This window comes from Astyanax mexicanus, chromosome 21, assembly GCF_023375975.1.
Source record: "Astyanax mexicanus isolate ESR-SI-001 chromosome 21, AstMex3_surface, whole genome shotgun sequence".
In the NCBI taxonomy this organism is placed as follows: domain Eukaryota; kingdom Metazoa; phylum Chordata; class Actinopteri; order Characiformes; family Acestrorhamphidae; genus Astyanax; species Astyanax mexicanus.
The window spans coordinates 6,821,901-6,841,583 of record NC_064428.1 but is presented as its reverse complement, the minus strand read 5'-3'; positions in this window follow the sequence as shown (position 1 = coordinate 6,841,583).

Below are 19,683 nucleotides of genomic sequence, written 5' to 3'. Positions count from 1 at the left end.
CTAGGAGTGATATGGGGAGAGAGCGCCATCTACCCACCCGGAGGGAGCAGGGCCAATTTTGCTCCCTCTGAGCACCGACAGCTTGATGGTAAAGCTGCTTGAGCGGGGGTTCGAACCAACCTGCGACCTCCCGCTCATTGTGGCAGCGCTTTAGACCGCTGGACCACTCGATGCCCCCTATTATTACTTTTGATTTAAGTTATTTCAGTGCCCATTGTGGGTTTTCTTTCATTAAAGAGGGGTACCAATAATTTTGTCCATGAGTGTATCTGATAAAGTTGGATACAAGTTGGTAAAGTTCTGTGCTCCTGTTGCTTCCTACAGAGCTTGTGAATTATTCTGATGTGTACTCCTGCTCCGAGTGGACTCGCTTGACCACCTCAGAGCCCTTCACTATCCCGCTGTAATGAAATACCTCACCTGGATACTCCAGACATTTTAATGAATATTCTACCATCACATTCCTCTCAAACCTGTGTCATGGCTTGTAATTGGCTTCATGCCTGCCAAGCCCTGCATGAACTTCTAACTGCTTCAGACTTACATATCTCACATCCTCAACATGATCATACTTAGGGCCCTATCGTACACCCTGCACAAGGCGTGTTGCAATGCTCATTACTATCTTATACACTGTAAACAGTCTATTTTCACATCTTTTGGCTGCACCATTAAAATAGCATAAATCTATACTGATGGGTGTGGTGTTTCTATCTTGGTAGCAGGAAAAACAGGTGCGCCACTGACTGATTAAAACCCTGACAGCAGTCAACAGCCCAATCCTATCTTATCCAGGCAGAAGCTATCAACTCAACAATTCAACTTCTAGAATTTCCCCTCGGGGATCAATAAAGTATCCATCTATCTATCTATCTATCTATCTATCTATCTATCTATCTATCTATCTATCTATCTATCTATCTATCTATCTATCTATCTATCTGAACAGAATAAAGAATAAAATCTTCACAGCATGAACGTGCAGCTCAGTATCCTCTACTGAGTCATACAAAAGCGCCGCACTGTTAAGATACGAACGCACCAAAGTCAGAGCTCACCTGCCTCTTAAAGTGAATGACTACTGGCACACTGATTGGTTTATTGTACATTACACGTAAAACACACCCATGATTAATTAAGAGAATTAGTACATGCCTTTTACACATTTTGAGCTGTGCAAGGTGTATTTTTGGTGTGTTTTAATAAACACAAAGAAAGTAAATGTGTGTTTAACAAAACGTGCGATTGCAACAATTTTCTGTGAGAAAAATGTAGGAATGCCAACATTATAAATCAGATTTGCTAATCATTTTGCTAAAGATAACAGTGCATTAGGCGAAATGAGAAAAAATGTACAATATCAGACCTTTTATGTTGCAGATTCCAGAATCTACAAACTCAAACTCATGATGCGTTTTGAATAAAGAGGTACCTGGTGGTTTTGGCTCTTTCTGCGATGAGAAAAGCAGTGCTTTAGTCTCTCCTTCTGAGACCTTATCCGTCTTCGCTCTATTTTTATACTGTGGAATTGTGGCTGATAGGTTGGCTGTATCACCATTGCAGTTCATATCAGATCCATCACTGTCAAAAATCACTTTCTGGAGCAGACACTTCAGACTGGGGAACAATAACAATATTGCAAATGGCTGACAGTGACTCCTCAAGGTCAAGCCTGGCGAATGTTTGACTCCAGGCTGGGAAAGACAGACAGTATTTTGAATTTTGTCTTCTATAAAATACAGACTTAGACAGCAGACCCTCTGTATTATGATATATTTGTTTCATGTGATGTGTTAAGCAATAGCTTCAGTTCAGTCAGTCTTTCTCATCAATCGAGCCTTTATGGGACCAGCTGGGATGCCAGGTTCAACAACCAATGAGTGTAGAGCAGGATCTTGAGGCCCAGCTGCAACATATGTGGGTAAATGTGCTGCAGGATGCCATTTAGAATCTGTAAACATCCAGGCTAGAGGCTCCAACAGGGTACTCCATTCTACTGTACATTTTTCCTCAACACACTTATCTTACTGGCAACCTTGCTGAAATAAAACTTTCTCTAGAGCAGGGGTGTCCAAACTTTTTTGTTGGGGGCCAGAAGGAGAAATATATTTGAAGTCACGGGCCAAAGACTCTGTAATGAAACAAATAATGAAATATACCACTTAAAAAAATACATTTTCCTGATTACTTTCATTTACACACCATTTTACGTGACTTACTATCTTTATCTCTGACAGTGTTGTGTAAACTAAGATTTTTCAAATTGATATTTCATTTCATGATGTCTCTTAGTATTAAACTCCTTAATTACGGCAACTTTTAGACTCATTTGCCCTTTTTCTGTGCTAGAAATGTTCACTCTTTCCACTTTTAGACTTTTTGGCCGTTTTTTTCTGCACCAGAAACGCGCACTCTCTCTGCTTTTAGACTCTTTGGCCGTTTTTTGCACTAGAAATGCGCACTCTCTCCGCTTTTAGACTCTTTGACCGTTTTTTGCTGCGCTAGAAATGTGCACCCTCTCCGCTTTTAGACTCTTTTGCCCGTTTTTCTGGGCTAGAACTGCGCACTCTCTAAGCTTTTAGACTCTGTGGCCCTTTTTCTGCGCCAGAAACGCACAGTCTCTCCGCTTTTAGACTCTTTGGTCCGTTTTTCTGTGCTCGAAATGCGCACCCTCTGACACCTAGCGTTCAAACTTTGAATCTCACAAAAAAAACCTGCTTAACAGCGGGCCAACTTTCATTCTATTTCTAAAATACCTCCGCTCCAAAAAAGGAAACGGGCTGCAAATGACCCGCGGGCCGTAGTTTGGACACCCCTGCTCTAGTGTTTTGTAATTGTACTGTAGTTTCTAATTTATAAAGTTAAAAGGCTAGCTAGTGCCACCTGACAGCCCAAAACTAAGGAACCCTGAGTGTTCTGGTAAGCCAAGGCGATATTAGCTAGCGGTTTGTCCCATATAGCTTGGTGTAACACACTTAACGCGGAGACTACAGTCTGATATTCTCACCTCTGAACAGCAAAAGAGCTAGTGCTTAGCACGGTTAGCAGCTAATGCTAATACTGCTGCTCAAGCAGTGCTAGCTGGGGTTAGCTGCAAGCTACAGGCTGATAATACTCATCTATGAATGGTAAAAGGGCTAGCGCTTAGCCTGGTTAGCAGCTAATGCTAATACTACTCCAGTCTCGGTTCTCGGTGCTGGAGAACTAAACTGAAACTCCTGTATAACTCTGTACTTCAGAGGAGTGACTTTACTGCTCCTTAATACCTGACTGATAAAATGTATACATAATGTGCACTGGATTAAATGGTGCAATGATGATTTTTGGGAAAATTAAAAGATTTTAAAGGAGAACTCTGGTTTAAAAAAGACTTTTGTTGTAGTAAAACATGATAAAAACAGTAGTTCCACACTTCCTAAACAGAGGTTTTTAATAAGCTTCTTGTGCACTTTTTAAGTTATTAATGCCTCGTTTTAAATATCAGGGCTTTCTAGCAAGGAGGTGTGGAGCTACTTTGAGCTGGATAACAGTGAAAAAAGTGAAAATTATGCCCTGAATCACCCAGTCTGAAGGGTGTTTGGACAAACTGTTCAAATTTCTGGATTTCAGAACGCTGTGGGAGAATGGAGGTGTTCTATTCATCAAAGGTAAGTACTTTTAATCATGTTTTACTACAACAAAAGTCCATTTTACACCAGAGTTCTCCTTTAAGCGCACCTTTAGTGTGGGAAATACAGTACTGTGTATGTTATTGCAGTTCGAAGGGTTAAATCTGATGCAGAAAGCTTTAGGATTTGGGGCAGATCATCAAATAACACAAAGGATGAAGCATTGTGTAGTGCTCCCCTGCTGCTGATCCAGGAGCAGAAGCTGCAGTATTTGTTTTTGCCTTCTGTGTAGCTCCATCTAATTCTCCAAAGATGCTGTACATTCCCAGCAAGCACTTCTCAGCCTCTCCGTCAGCATCCAGCGCAGGGCTCCCGCGCTCCGTTCGTGACCGCGCAAGCTAAGCGCACTGTGGGTAATTGAAACCGCGGCTGAAGTGGCCACTCGCTCTCCCCGGAGTAAGCGCTGAGAGGCTGTTGACACCCGGGGGCTCTGCGGAGAGCTGCGGTGTACGCACCAGGCTCGTGTGGATTCGTGAGCGCTGGGTGCGTGTCGAGGTTTGGTAGCGATGACATGATCGCTAGCGTAGAGGCTAAATTAGCACAGACAAAAAAAAAGACAACATGGTGTAAGTTATGCATTGAATTTTTAATTTGTTTTTTTATTAAAAAGCTGCTAAATAAAAAATCTAAGTTTTTGTGTATTTTTGATTATTTTTATTTCTGTGAGGCATGATCAGAAATAACCAGGATAACTTATATAATAAGTTATTACCCATGGGAAAGCTCTTATGCTCTTATTTTAAAAAGTGGCAGCCAGCTGACTGTAATGTCTATTCAATATCTAAACAGTAAAAAAATAAAAACTAAACAGAGTCAGAAACTCAAAAAACACCTCAAATAAAACCCACAAAACCCACAAAACTTTACTATTAAGATCTCATATCCTGTTCACTTGGAATATTTGGAATTATTCAATTATACAAGACCATCCTCCTATCTCCCAAAATTGGACAAAAACATTGTGAGCAGTTTATAGCTTTTAGTTTAGTTTAGTGAAAGACATAAAGCAAGACTAATTAACTGCTTTCTAATATCTAGAAAACCTTACAAAGTTCATATAGTCTTTTTAATTTGGTAGCATCTTTGCAACACTCAAAGGCGCATATGAGACAAGCCTTCCATCTCTATGAATAGGGAGTCGATGAATTGCCATTAAAAAAAAAAAAAAAAAAACGAAACTGATTTTACTGATAGAATTAGACAAAAAACATCATGAGCAGATTATAGCATTTAGTTTAGTAATTTACAAGCAAACCCATGATTTTTTTCAGCTCGCTCTGGCTACTGCACTTGCATAGATTTCATGGGTCATGGATAAATGGTTAAAAACACCAAAGACCCTGAATCTGTACCACCTACAGGTGACGCAGCCACTGTATTACTGACCCAGAGAACCGAGAAAAGCAGCATGAATGCAAACAAAGAAAATAAAGTAGTGAGTATCGAGCACTAGCCTTAGATTAGATTGTTTAGATTGTCTGCCCGACCCAATTTCCTACTACTTTTAAGACTATGGCATAGGTTTATGTTTTTTAACGCTATTTATTATTGTATATTAATTTATTGCGTAATAATCACAATATAGCAAAGTAACAAATCAAACCATGATCTTTGTGATGTTGCACAGGTTAGAATGGTAGTATTATCAATGTAATGGTATGATACGCAACACTGGCCTGCACAGTGTGCACATGAGCTTCTCCACTTGGATAAAATTAAAAGCTAGATACAACTAGATGTAATAATCGGCAGTTTTAACCTTCATCACTGATCATCAGTAAATTTTACATTTCATTTGTAAATCAAGGGAGCAGAGTCTGGAGGAAGAGTGGAGAGACACACAGTCCAAACTGCTCGAGGTCTAGTGTGAAGTTTCCACCAATCAGTGATGGTTTGGATAAAGAGACATGTCTGTCATCTGCTGGTGTTGATCCACTGTGTTTTATTATCAAGTCTAAAGTCAGTGCAGTTTTGTTTTCCAACAGAATCTTACAGCACTTCATGCTTCCCTCTGCTACTGACAACTTTTATGGAGATTAGGATTTCATTTTCCAGCAGGATTTGGCACACTGGACACAGTGTAAAAAATACCACATTTTCTTATATAATATTCAAATGTTCTGAAACAATGATTGTTGGTGTTTTGTTTATTGGCTGTAGGCCATAATCATCAACAATAAAATAAATAAATTTTACAATAGATCACTCTGTGTATTTAATACATCTATATAATAATATATGAGTTTCACATTTTGAACTACTGAAATAAAGTAACTTTTCAATGATATTCTAATTTTTTGAGATGCACTAGTAGATTTTTATCATGATATCTTGGTTCTCTTGGTTCTCTAGTCGGCTGCATAATTCTGGTAGGCCTTGGGCCGGGTCTTAATGTATCTTTCATTCTTTCAGAAATAAAATGTGCATTCAGCTTATGAACTAAACACACACACTCACCTGTCTCCCTCGATTCACTTCACGTATGTTCTTAAAGCCTCTTACATTCCAGCCGGTACCGCCGGTACTTAAAGAAACTGTATTTAAAAGCAGCAGCCTAATCACTTTACTGCAGCTTTTCAAGGACCTCTTCATTTCCTCCCTCATATATATCATTATATGCTTGAACTAAATTACCTCTCAAGACGAGCCTTTTTGGAGCAATATGAATTTTAAATTTATAAGAGAACAGATGAAAAAAGCCTAGGTGGTCGGCTGGGTGGAAAATGCATTTACCGTCACAGCGGCGCGAATCTGATAAAGACGTTCTTCGGTACGTTTATTAGAAACTAAACGACGCTCTGGGTTCTATCTGAGGATCTTTTATCCCTCCGTTGCTGGAGATTCACAGAGCGTTTTTAACATGGTAACCAGCCGTGGTATATTTCACAGGCAGAATAATATCTCCACAGCCTGAGAAAAGTACAAGCTATCTGACAGCCTCTGACAGTTTGACAGGCAGTGTTCATCGGCTGCAGATATTGTGCCAAACCTATAATTTAGTTTTCATCTGATACGGAGAAGACAGGAATAAGACCGCAACAGCGCTGCATTCTGGGTAATAACGCTTTTTATTTTCCCTTGGAAAACCCGGCTTTCTTAAGTGGTGGCTTAAAACCGGTCAGGTTCTAATCTCATTCCCACGACCTACAGAAACACCGGCCAAGAGTCCGAACGGCGATCTGCTAACTCCCTGTAGATCATTCCTGCAGCAGCTCCACAACATAAACTACTGCGCTGTTATCATGACCTTCAGCACTCTCCGCCAGAGAGCCTGAGGGGGGAGAGAGAGAACGAGAGAGAGAACGAGAGAGAGAGAGAGAGAGAGAGAGAGAGTAAAAGATATAGAGTAAAAAAGAGAGACATAGAGACTGTAAGAGAGAGGTAAAGGCAGAGAGAAATAGTGAGAGTAAGAGAGTGAGTAAAAGAACAAGACAGAGGTAGACAGTAAACGAGAGAGTGAGAGAGAGACAGTAAGAGAGAGAAACCATAAAACAAACAGTAAAATAGAGAGTAAGAGAGAGTAACAGACTGAGAGAAAGGGAGACAGTAAAAGAGAGAGTGAGACAGTAAGAGAGAGAAAGTAAAAGAGACAGTAAAATAGAGAGTTAGAGAGAGTAAAAGAGAGAGAGAGAGGTAGACAGTAAATGAGAGAGAGACAGTAAAACAGAGTAAGAGAGAGTAAAGAGAGAAAGAAAGAAATGTAGACAGTAAAAGAGAGAGAGAGAGAAAGATATGAGACAGTAAAAGACAGTAAAATATATAGATAAAAAGAGAGAGACAGAGACAGTAAGAGAGAGTGTTAATGAGAGTAAGAGAGAAAGAGAGAGAGAGAGAGAGCGAGAGAGAGAGTAAGGGAGAGAGAAAGAGAGAGATAGACTGTAAGAGAGAGAGAGAGAATAAAAGAGATACAAAGAGAGAGTAAAATAAAGGGAGATAGAGACAGTAAAAGATATAGAGTAAAAGAGAGAGACATAGAGTCAGTAAGAGAGAGTGAAAATGAGAGAGAGAGAGAGAGAGAGAGTAAGGGAGAGAGAGAAAGAAAGAGATAGACTGTAATAAAGAGAGAGAGAGGGGGTAAAATACAGAGAAAAATAGTGAGATAGTAAGAGAGAGAGTAAAAGAATGAGAGAGGTAGACAGTAAGAGTGAGAGTCAAAGAAAGAGAGAGGTAGACAGTCAACAAGAGAGAGAGATAGACAGTAAGAGAGAGAGAGAGAGAGACAGTAAAATAGAGTAAGCGAGTCATTGGTCATGCCAATAAAGCTTATTTGAATTTGAATTTGTAAGAGAGAGAGAGTAAAGAGAAAGAGAAAGAAAGGTAGACAGTAAAAGAGAGAGAGAGAAAGCTATAAGACAGTAAAAGAGACAGTGAATTAGAGAGTAAGGGAGTAGAAGAGAGAGAGAGGTAGAGAGTAAAAGAGAGAGTGAAAGAGAGACAGTAAGAGAGAAAAAACGTAAAACAAACATTAACATAGAGTAAGAGAGAGTAAAAGAGAGAGAGAGAGGTAGACAGTAAAAGAGTGAGTAAGACAGTAATAGAGAGAGACAGTACAAGGGACAGTAAAATAGAGAGTAAGAGAGACAGTAAAAGAGGGAGAGAGGTAGACAGTAAAAGAAAGATAGAGAGAGAGACAGTAAAATAGAGAGTAAGAGAGAGAGTAAAAGAGTGAGAGAGGTAGACAGTACACAAGAGACACAGTAAATGAAACAGTAAAATAGAGAGTAAGAGAGAGAATAAAAGAGAGAGAGAAAGAGAGAGAGGTAAACAGTAAAAGAGAGAGACAGTAAAAGAGAGAGAGTAAAAGAGAGAGAGGTACCATTCTTGTCATACCTACACCTGTATCCCCCAAAAGACTCATACCTATGGGCTCCATTACCCAGAAACCCTTAGAAACTAATATGACACTACCCTGGTCTGCATCTCCTGATTACTAGATTGCTCTCACCTGTTCTCTGCTCTATAAATACCCATTGTTTGCTCTCTGTCTCTGTTTAGCTGAGTATTGCTTGTGGTTTCCTCAGCATTAAAAAAATGTTAGCCTTGCCTTTATCGTTCTGGTTCTGACCTCCACCTGTTTGACTTCTCTTTCAGTATGTTCCTTTTGTTATTGATGACCTGGACTGTTATTATTTACTCTGTAAGCCTCAAACAACAATAGATCTTTTTAGAACCATCCATTTAAAATCCTTTATGGAGGCAAAAGCATTTATTAAGGCTTTTCAACCCTTTTCAGTGAAAAATGTTTAAAATTAGACAATAACGAGAAAACAACTTAAAAAAAACATTCATTTAAAGACAAGTTTATAAATTGTTTCCGCAGTTCCTCTAATACTAGCTGTCTAACCAATTCATACCGGTGAGAATTGGCCCTTTTATGTGACAAACACAACAAATCGCGAATGGAAAAAAAGAGTGCACGTTGAATAATGTCTGTACATTTTCACACCACCAGCTATGCATCACTGCAGGCTGCTTTTTAGGTCGACTCCAGCTTTGCTGAGAGAAGAACGCAGACGGCCTGGCTCTCGAGTCCTAGCAGGGGACCAGACTGGCTAATACATCACTTAAATCAATGTGTTACAGAAGTGAGGGGATGGACGTAAGTGCAGAATATAATTAATTTTATTAAATTAATAAAAACTAAAACAAATTAACAAACAAACAAAATAAACCAAAGTTACACTGAATACATAACTACAAAACACTAAACTTGAAAACAGGAATCTAAGAAACAGCATGAAACAAACCTGAACACGGACAGCAAACAAACCAACAAAAGACTAGACAAAGAAGGCTTGAAACAAAGGGGCTTATATACACATGGAGGGAACAGGAAACTGGAAACACCTGAGGATCAATCAAGAGGGGGCGGGGTTACAAATCACTGATGACAGGGTGGGGCTAGGGCGGAGACAGGACCAAAACACAGTATTTGTGTTTGAGTATTATTGATTGACTGATTTGCATATTGTGATGATGTGTTTGCGTACCAAAGTAGAGGAGCTGCAGAGGCAGAATTTACCACAATAAAAGTGTTTTATTAAAGGTTAGGAAAGGTTTATAAAGATTTTAAGCATGACTGGTCTGTTGCATTACTATAAAGGAACACATTTCAGCTGTTAAAGGTTTAGTAAAATATGGTTTAGGGTTTAGTAGCTCTTTATGACGTAAACTGACAATGGGTTGATTCTGTAGCATGATCCTAAGGTTTAACTATTAGTCCATAAATGGAATAAATAAATTATTTAGCACCTTCATACATTTCTATATTTATTGGTAACCTCCTCCAGAGCCCCTGTATGAAGCTTAAAAACAGTGAAGAAGAGGATTTATTTTTTTATGCACCAAAAATTTGCAACATATTACCAATAAATAAATACATTTATTTTTATGTTTGCTTTTAATTAGATTTTGTGTTTTTATTTTATTTTATTTTATCTTGTCTGTTTTTTTTTTATGTTTGTATTTTTTTTCTGGGTCTGGGTTTTATTTCTTACTTATTCTTGTTTGTTTCCTTAACCCTTTCAGGCCTGAATTATGTTCCAGTGAAGAAATAATAAAAGAAAAGGAATAGAAAGAATTAATTATTTGTATTTTGTATGTTCAAGGAAGTGGAATCGTGTGTTTAATATTGTTATTTTTATTCTATATACAACTTTTATGTAACCTTTTATAGTTTAAAAATCATTTCTAGGTAGTAAAATATGATGGGGGGGGGGTCTGTTCCACGTGGTCTGTTTAGTATAAATACCCCTTAGATCGCTCTGTTCACTGTTGAGTATTGAATCCAGTTCTCTAGCTCTTCTACAATGTCTTTCCTTTGTTTATTTCCTTTTGTTACCGAATTATATTTGTTTCGGACTCTCGATTATTGCCTTGCCCTCTTTATTGTTAATTCCGTTGCCAATTATTTTTGTAATTTTGACTCATCTTTTGCCGTAGCCCTCTCTCATTGCTGGTTTTACCATCTATGACCTTGTCTTGCCTGACTACACTCTGGTATGTTGTTTATATTTGCTTTATATATGCCATATTGTTACTGACCCTGCCTGTCCCATACTACCCTTGTCAGCCTAGCCCCTTTGTTAATAAACTGTGTATAAAAGTGAGTTGTATCTGCGAGTGTCTGGCCAGTGTGACATTACCAATAAACAAATAAATACATTTATTTTTTTACATTAGCTTTCAATTAGATTTTATGTTTTTATTTGATCTTATTTACTTAATTTTTTTTTTCTGGGTCTGAGTTATATTTCCAACTTATTTTATTTTTTACCTATTTGTGTACGTACAGCACTTTTAGCTGCATTTTAATGTATGAAAGGTGCTATAGAATATAAAGTTTATTATCATTTCACACACACACATATACACACACACACATATATATATATATATACAGGTATATGTTTTTTTTTATTTTTTGCTCTGATTGGAGGAAAGCATAAAGGCAGTAGCTGTTGAATCCATTAAAAATAAAGTGAAATTATGTAATTATTTTAAATAACACTGTTTTAAGCTGAAATTGGAGGTAACTGGTTGGTGTTTCCTGCCAAACCACCTGGTTTATCTGATTGTCAACAAGTCCTCGCCTTTCCTTTCAGACAATGCCAGCGAGCTCTTTAACATGTTCTTATCAGTTCAGCTTCCAACACTTCTCAGTGGCGTCTGCTTACGCTCCACTGAATATTCAACACACATTTTATAGATTAGCTCTGACATGCTGACTTTTGTCTGACAGCAGATAATCTGTTTTGATTTTTGGGGATTTGCAGTGAATGTTTCGCCACCTGGAGCAATGATATGTACGTTTGAAGCAGGTCCAGGACAATAATGAGAAGAATCACAGAGATAAAATGAGTAAAATGTGATGATAGAGTAGATAGACTATTTAAGAAGAAAATCCTGTTTTGTCAAAACCTTCTGTCTCAAATGTCAATTTTTTCAGTCAAATATTTTACCAGTCAAATATTAGGACACATCATCACATTATATGTCTTACTGAAATATTATTTATATGTTTCATATATTGTAAATTAATACTGAAGTGATCCAGACTATGAAGGAACACATACGGAATCATGTAGTAACTTAAAAGTGTTAAAAACAAACCAAAATACTCTGTAAAGAAGCATTTAGGTGCTCTTTTCTGAGGAGCTGTTAACTTGTATCCTGTACAACAGAGGAAACTCTTGCTATTCCTGTCCTGGGGTGATCCTGATGAGTGCCAGTTTCATCATAATGTTTTTGATGGTCTTTGCGGTGATTGCACTTGAGGATACTTTCAAAGTTCTTGAAATGTTTCAGATTGCCTGACCTTCACTACTTAAAGTATTTTTTTCTTTACTTAGTTGAGTAGTTGTTGCTTCTCATAATCTGGATTCGAACATTACTCAAATATTCACTATTCACTGTATACCTGTAACTCTACCTCTTCACTACTTTACTTTAACTGATGCTCTCAAACACTTTATTAAGAGACAAGAAATTCAAGTAATTAAATATTAACTCTTGATGAGTTCAGCACAGCTGTTAACTGAAAGCCTGAATTCCAGGTGACTCTACCTCATAAAGCTGTATAAATCCAGAATATGAGTGTTGAGACGTCACATAACAAAGACGTGAACTTTGTTGCAGACTCTGATCTGGGCTTTCTGATCTGACTCTGGCGACAGCCCAAAGGTCAGATCAGATTGATATCAGCTGGTTCTCAGCATGAAAAGACTTGAATTGGATCACGGACCAAAATAACCTGATTGACAATGAATAACAGAGCAAGTCTGAGTGTCCCTCTACTGTTGGGTCATGAATGCTTCGTTGTTTTATCATTCTCTTTTCTTCTTTCTATTCTTTTTAATCCATTGATCTCCTAAGGCCTGCAATAATTACACACCCCATGATCACTGCTTTCAAAGTTTGCTATCTCTCAGCGGGAGGCCTCTTTAAATACCAAGGGCACGCATTCGAGCGAACCGCGAGACGCTCCCTGTAGACACAACATCAAACACAAGCAAGAGCCCGCTCTCCGCCAACCAGCCAACCCATCCGTCCCGCCGCTCTCACCCGGAACGGGTTCAGAACAAACGGCTCTGAGTGATTAGCCTCGTCCGTCTACTCGAGAGCGCTCTTTCTTTCTGATATAGCATGGATACAGTATGTGATGAATTACAGAAAAAGGGAAATTAATGAAATTGTCATAATGGTGATATATGGTTGGACTGAGGGCCCGACAGAACGGGGAATGTAATTATAGATGTCCCGAGCGTTTCCACAAAAACAAACGTACCAGAAGAGATCGGCTCAAGAAAGCATGACAGCATCATCCGTCATGTAAGCAAAAGCAAGTCGTTGCAAATGAAATCAAAGAGCTTGTTCTCCTTGCCTCAATGTATTTACACCAAGATACATATTTTTCCCTCACAGCTCTCCGATTACATCCAGATCATTCGTGCATCAATCAAACGGGGATGCTTTTATGCTTCGTGCACGAACAAGACTTTTGTCTTCTATCTGTTCTTTAAATGACGGAACGCAGCCGCAATGACCTTCTCATGCTGTTTGTTGTATTGTCCACACAAAGCCCTTGTGGCTTGAGTTAAAGTACGCTTGAGAGCATTTGCACTTAGTGGACAATGTTAGAGTGTACTTCTACATGATTTTTCAGGGCTTTACTAATGCAACCCATTTACAGGCCATTGTCTTGTCATTACACAATTCTATGACCTCAAAGAATAGACTGATAGAGTTTGCATCGAAGTCCCTGTATTTTCTGCCTAATATTATTTAGTATTATTTTATAAGCATTGAATTGTTCAAGTGCATATGATTCTTTGATTCTTTTTAATTATATCTTTATGATCTAATAACTGTAGTTACACAATAACAATCATGTAATAACGGAGTAATTACTGTCAAGTACACATTGGTACGTACATTTATACAACAGTTAGTTCCGACCTCACAATCTGATTGATAACATCACGGCCTTCTCATACTAAACTTGTATCACTCCGCCGGCGCGTTGCTAAGTAACGGCGTATATACACAGGACACCCGCAGCAGTGTTATCTTAGCACAGGCTAGCGCTCAGCCGTGGCACGCTCGTCCGCAGCACTGGCTCGTCTTTTGCGGAAAAAAGGAAAAGAAAATCGATCGGTTACTGCCGTCTGACAGCCAGAACACTAACCAGCCAGGCTAGGCTAAGCTAAGCTAAGCTAATGCTGAGCTAAAGCAAGCTACGCTAACCTAACCACAGTCCAGCCGGGTAGCTAAAACCAACATCACCCAGCAAAACAAGCAGAAATGCTCAAAAAATGCACAGCTTTCACCTGAAGACGACTCCACGGAGCAGGAGAGGAGCGTTATTTCATGCTCCTAACGTTACCATCTTCACTTATTCCCAATTTTAATTTCAAGCTAACTTTTGTGGTTTTAGTCTGTATGAACCATACACCGTTTTGTAGTTAGGAGCGTTATTTCACGCTCCTAACGTTACCATCTTCACTTATTCCCAATTTTAATTTCAAGCTAACTTTTGTGGTTTTAGTCTGTATGAACCATACACTGTTTTGTAGTTAGGAGCGTTATTTCACGCTCCTAACGTTACCATCTTCACTTATTCCCAATTTTAATTTCAAGCTAACTTTTGTGGTTTTAGTCTGTATGAACCATACACTGTTTTGTAGTTAAGTTTCAGTTCTGTTATTTCACGCTCCTAACGTTACCATCTTCACTTATTCCCAATTTTAATTTCAAGCTAACTTTTGTGGTTTTAGTCTGTATGAACCATACACTGTTTTGTAGTTAAGTTTCAGTTCTGTTATTTCACGCTCCTAACGTTACCATCTTCACTTATTCCCAATTTTAATTTCAAGCTAACTTTTGTGGTTTTAGTCTGTATGAACCATACACTGTTTTGTAGTTAAGTTTCAGTTCTGTTACAGTTGTTGTGGAACTACTTTTTTGGCGGAAGGCACAGTCCATATTAAAGCATATTCAAACTGAATTTCTTAAAGTTCTTTGATTTATTTTCTTAATTCATTTCGTAAAAAAAAAAACAACTGTTGTATAAAAGCAATAGAACACTCAAGGTCGTGTGTGATAACACACCCCCTCTCGTGTTCTATTGCTTAAATATATTTTTTACATTTATACAGGTATTTAGTTTAATTATTAAATATGGGCAAACATCAGTTTTGACTTGTGTAATAGGGTGAGTATATCTGCATACAGTTGCAAGAATGTGAAGTATGTGAAACCTTTGGAATTACTTGGATTTCTGCATGAATTAAATGTGTTCTGATCTTCATCTAAGTCACAACAATAGACAAACACAGTCTGCGTCAACTAATACCACACAATAAATGATATATGTTTGCATGGTTTTATTGAACACAACATGTTAATATTCACAGTGAGAGGGGAAAAATTATGTGAACCTTTGGATTTAATAATTGGTTGACCCTCCTTTGGCAGCAAAAACCTCAACCAAACGGTCAGGAGGAATTTTGGACCATTCCTCTTCACAAAAATGAAAGTGCAGCGAAAGTTCTACTAAAGACTCCAATGCTACGTCACCTAATTACCTATCCAATCAGCTGTTCCCTCTGTCTTTAAATAAGATCACTCATTCAGTACCTTTGCTGCCTTTCAGACGCTGATGGTCATTCTTACCCTCCTCCTTCCCCACCGCCTCCAGGTTGATCCCGTTTGGTTGACCGGGGGTTGGCTCCGCCCCTGTCTCCAATGTACGACAGGATCCGCAGAGCCCAGACGTATCAAGTCCTGGGCCAATGACGGTGCCTACGCCAAAGACTCTACTAGAAGACTGTTTCAATATAACCTCTTTATATATGTATCTTTGTTTTGCTAAATATGTTAAAACATTAAATTGTTCAACTGACAACATTTCTTCCGGAGTCGTAATAGTAGAACTGTTTTGGAGGACGCTGGCCTCACTGTTTCAATACTTTTGGAGGGGAGTTTATTACTCAAGTCTAGTACTTGTCTCTATTACATATTTCCTAAACACAAAGTTCCTGATCCAGTATCAGTTTGAAGGGCATTATTACCTTTAAATGCTGGCTAGCAGTAGCATATCAAGAAAGGCTGTGCACACACTGCTAAAAGCTGAGCTTTGCTGAACAGTGTTGCCATATTGCCACAGGAGAGTTAAGCAACTCATTGTTTCTCTTCCTTCAGCTGCTGACTGGCAGTATCAGGGCATGCCAAGCAGACAGTCCTGTAACCGGGTTCAGTAACCTCAGTGCTGTTAGTGTGGGAGCTGAACAATGTGTGGAGCTGAGCTCGTACTGCTGATTCTCTCAGCTTGTGGTAAATTAAAGCAGTGCTGCTGTGAAGTCACATTGATTCAGTGGCTGATGGAACAGCTGGGGTGTTCCTGCGTTCCCTCCAGTGTGTTTTTCTTTTTTTTTTTTTTTTTTTTTGTAGTCCTTGCTTCTACTTCCAGAAGATCAGCTTAAATTCTCAAGTGTAGATAATTAGTGTCTGTCGTTGCCTGACTTTTCTTTTTCTTTCTTTGTTTAGTTAATGTGTCCTTTGAGGGGATTTGCAGAGCCCCAGTCTTTCTGGGTTGTTGCTTCGTTGTTTTGTTTGTTTAGTGGGTTTAGACAAATTACAAGAGGAATCTCAAGATCTCAGTAGGCCGGTTTGTTTTACTGGAGCTTAGATTTTAATGCAGTTCAATTTTTCTAGTACTCCCCCAATAATGTAGTATTGTGGCAAGCAAAAGTGTCTTAACTCTGTGTGCAGAAGTAGTTTTAATTAGAAAAAAAGAAATAAAAAACTATATGAGCTTCAGGTCAGTCCCAAAAATGTTCAATTAGCAATAAATCTGGTAATTGGGCAGGCCAAGGAACTGGTGGAGACATTTCTGGGAAACCCTTGCTGTTTGTGGGTGAGCATTATCCTGCTGAAAAATGTCAGTTGGAAGAACTAAAAAACCCAACTAACTGAAGAACCCAACTGAAGCCCAACTGAAGACAACACAGAATGTCCTCCACATCTTGTTGAGCTGTTAGTGTCCCTCGTATCACTACTAGGGGTGACCTACTCTGGTATTCAATGGTTCCCCATCATCAAAACAGCAGGTGGGGTAGTGTATCACTTCAGAGCAAAGGCAGCAAAGAAAGGTCCATCCCAAGGTCTTCATTCTCAAATTAAACCATCTTGACCAACCTTGACTTGTCTCTAAAGAGGATACGGTTCCATTTAATAGAATCCATGTTTCTCATTTATGAGAACCCATTTCTTTTAGTCCTCTCAAAGTTTGTCTGATTGGCAAAAATTATACAATTTTAAATGATCTCTCACCAGGAGGTACACTACTCAAAAGTGGCGTCACTAAATCTTGTCTTAAGACCTATTTTATACCCTGAGCTTGGTGCATTGCTAGCTTGGTGCATTGCTCATTGCTATCTTACACCCCACCAACAGTCTATTATCCCTCCTTGCACCTGTGTTGATTAAATAGCAATGGTGCTTCTAAATATACAGTATCCATGCTGGTGTGTATGGTGGTCTGGAAGTGAGGTGTGTTCAGGTAAATTTCAGGCATATTGCTATCTTAGCAACAGAAAAAAAAAACAAAAAAAAAACGGGCGCACCACTGACACATTTGGACTGTGTACACTCCAACACGTTACACACACAGCAGGGCACAAACCCACATAAACATTTACATCAACAATAAACAAAATGCAAAATACATTAACCTTGCTGTTCCCATAAATGACCTGCTCACCCACTTTCACAGTGTGAACGAGCAGCTCAGTTTCCTCTGCTAAGAAGTGCAGAAGCTCTGCGCCTTTAAAATAGCAATCCGCCAAAGTCACAGTGCACCTGGCTCTTAAAGGGAAAAGCAAGTTTCAAGCCAAACAAGTAGTACTTTTCCCATTGTTATGATAGCAAAGACACAGTAACAAGCCCTAAATCAGGCTTCATGGTGCACTGTGGACAATCAGACCACACCTGTAATCATAATTCACGTATCTACTGGAGACATGCTGATTTTTCAGTTTTTGTAAATAAGCTCTTCATGTGTAGTGCAGTCACATGCTCCCACTTTACTGCACTATAAACAGATGTTGCCCTGACGACAGACGAGACGCCAGCTTAGCCAAAACTCTGCAGCCCTGCAGCAGGAGAGCGATCAATCCTGACACAAATCCCAAACCCACTCACCTTCAGCTCTCCCTCTCTCTCACACTTATCTCCATCTCACACCATCTCTCTCTCCCTCTCTCTATTCAATACACACTCTCCCACACACGCACACACAGACTCTCTCTCTCTCGCACACACACACCTCTATGCCTGTATGTGTGAGTGTTACAGAGGTGTCAGGAGAGGGGCTGTGATGCTTCAGAACTATGTCAGCTCTCAGATATACTGTGTGTTATGACATTACCGGGCACTCAGCCAGAGAGAGAGAGAGAGAGAGAGAGAGAGAGGAGGGGAGAGAGATACATAGAGACTTAAAGAGAGAGAGAGGGAGACAGAGCGTGTGCAAGAGAGAGAGAGAGAGAGAGAGAGAGAGAGAGATACATAGATACATAAAGAGAAAGAGAGAGAGAGAGAGAAAGGAAAGAGAGATGAAGAGTGTACAAGAGAGAGTGAGAGAAAGAGATACATAGATACTTAAAGAGAGAAAAAGAGAGAGAGAGAGAGAGAGAGAGGAGGGGAGGAGAGGGGGAGGAGAGAGAGAGAGAGAGAGAAAGGAAAGAGAGATGAAGAGTGTACAAGAGAGAGTGAGAGAAAGAGATACATAGGTACTTAAAGAGAGAGAGAGAGAGAGAGAGAGAGAGAGAGACATTTAAAGAGAGAGAGAGGGACAGAGAGTGTGCAAGAGAGAGAAAGAGAGAGCAAGATACATAGATACTAAAAGAGAAAGAAAGAGAGAGAGAGATACATAGATACTTAAAAAGAAAGAGAGAGATACATACAGTAGATATTTAAAGAGAAAGAGAGAGAAAGAGAGAGAGGAAGTGAGAGAGACTGTCACAACCTGAGGGAAAACCAGTGTGAACAAAACCACACAATATAAATTATTATAACTAATTTCTAATATTACTGATATATAGCTTATAGCTATATATATATAGCTATATAATATAAGCTTTATAGCTTATTATTACACATTTATAAAGTCTCCACACTCTTGTTTCCTTTCATTGTAAAGTATCATTAATAATTATAATTGTTAATCCTGCAAATATCTCAAGTTCTGTTGTTGTAATTGTATATATGTAATCTTTCTATTATTTTTTTTATATATGTTTTCTGTTTTATGCTTTGGCAATAGTGTTGCTTGATACATTCGTGCCAATAAAGCACTGTTGAACTGAACTGAGAGAGAGAAAGAGATACATAGAGAGAGAAAAGAACAAAAGAAGAGTCCCCTGTGTCAGCTGGTCCAGACACTGACCAACACCCTGGCCCCCAACAACCACTAACCCCTCAGACCAGCACTGCTTCCCAAACACCAATCAGAATCATCCAAATTATTATACATCTCAAAAATACTTACCTGGAACATTGGGCATCCCAAACTCTCTCCCAAAATAAACTAGACTGCTATCTGACCCTAACACATCAATACACCCTGACCACGTATCTCCTTACAGTCCGAGATACGAAGCAGAGACGGATCCTCACCAAATACAGACTGAGTGACCACAGAGAGAGTGACCTGGCCATCGAGAGAGGCAGGATCAGAGAGAATATGTCACTGCAGGAAGATATTATGAGCGTTTTCAGAAACATAAGTGACAGCGAGAACTGGCTGTTCTGATAGGAGAAGGAGAATCAGCCCCCACTTCTGCCAGTGGACAGTGAGTCCTCTGAAATATAATCAAGAGAAAGATGGATGATCACAAGCCATCAAACCAAACTGAACTGCTTGAATTTTTGCACCAGGAGTAAAGCAGCATAAAGTTATCCAAAAGCAGTGTGTAAGACTGGTGGAGGAGAACATGATGCCAAGATGCACGAAATT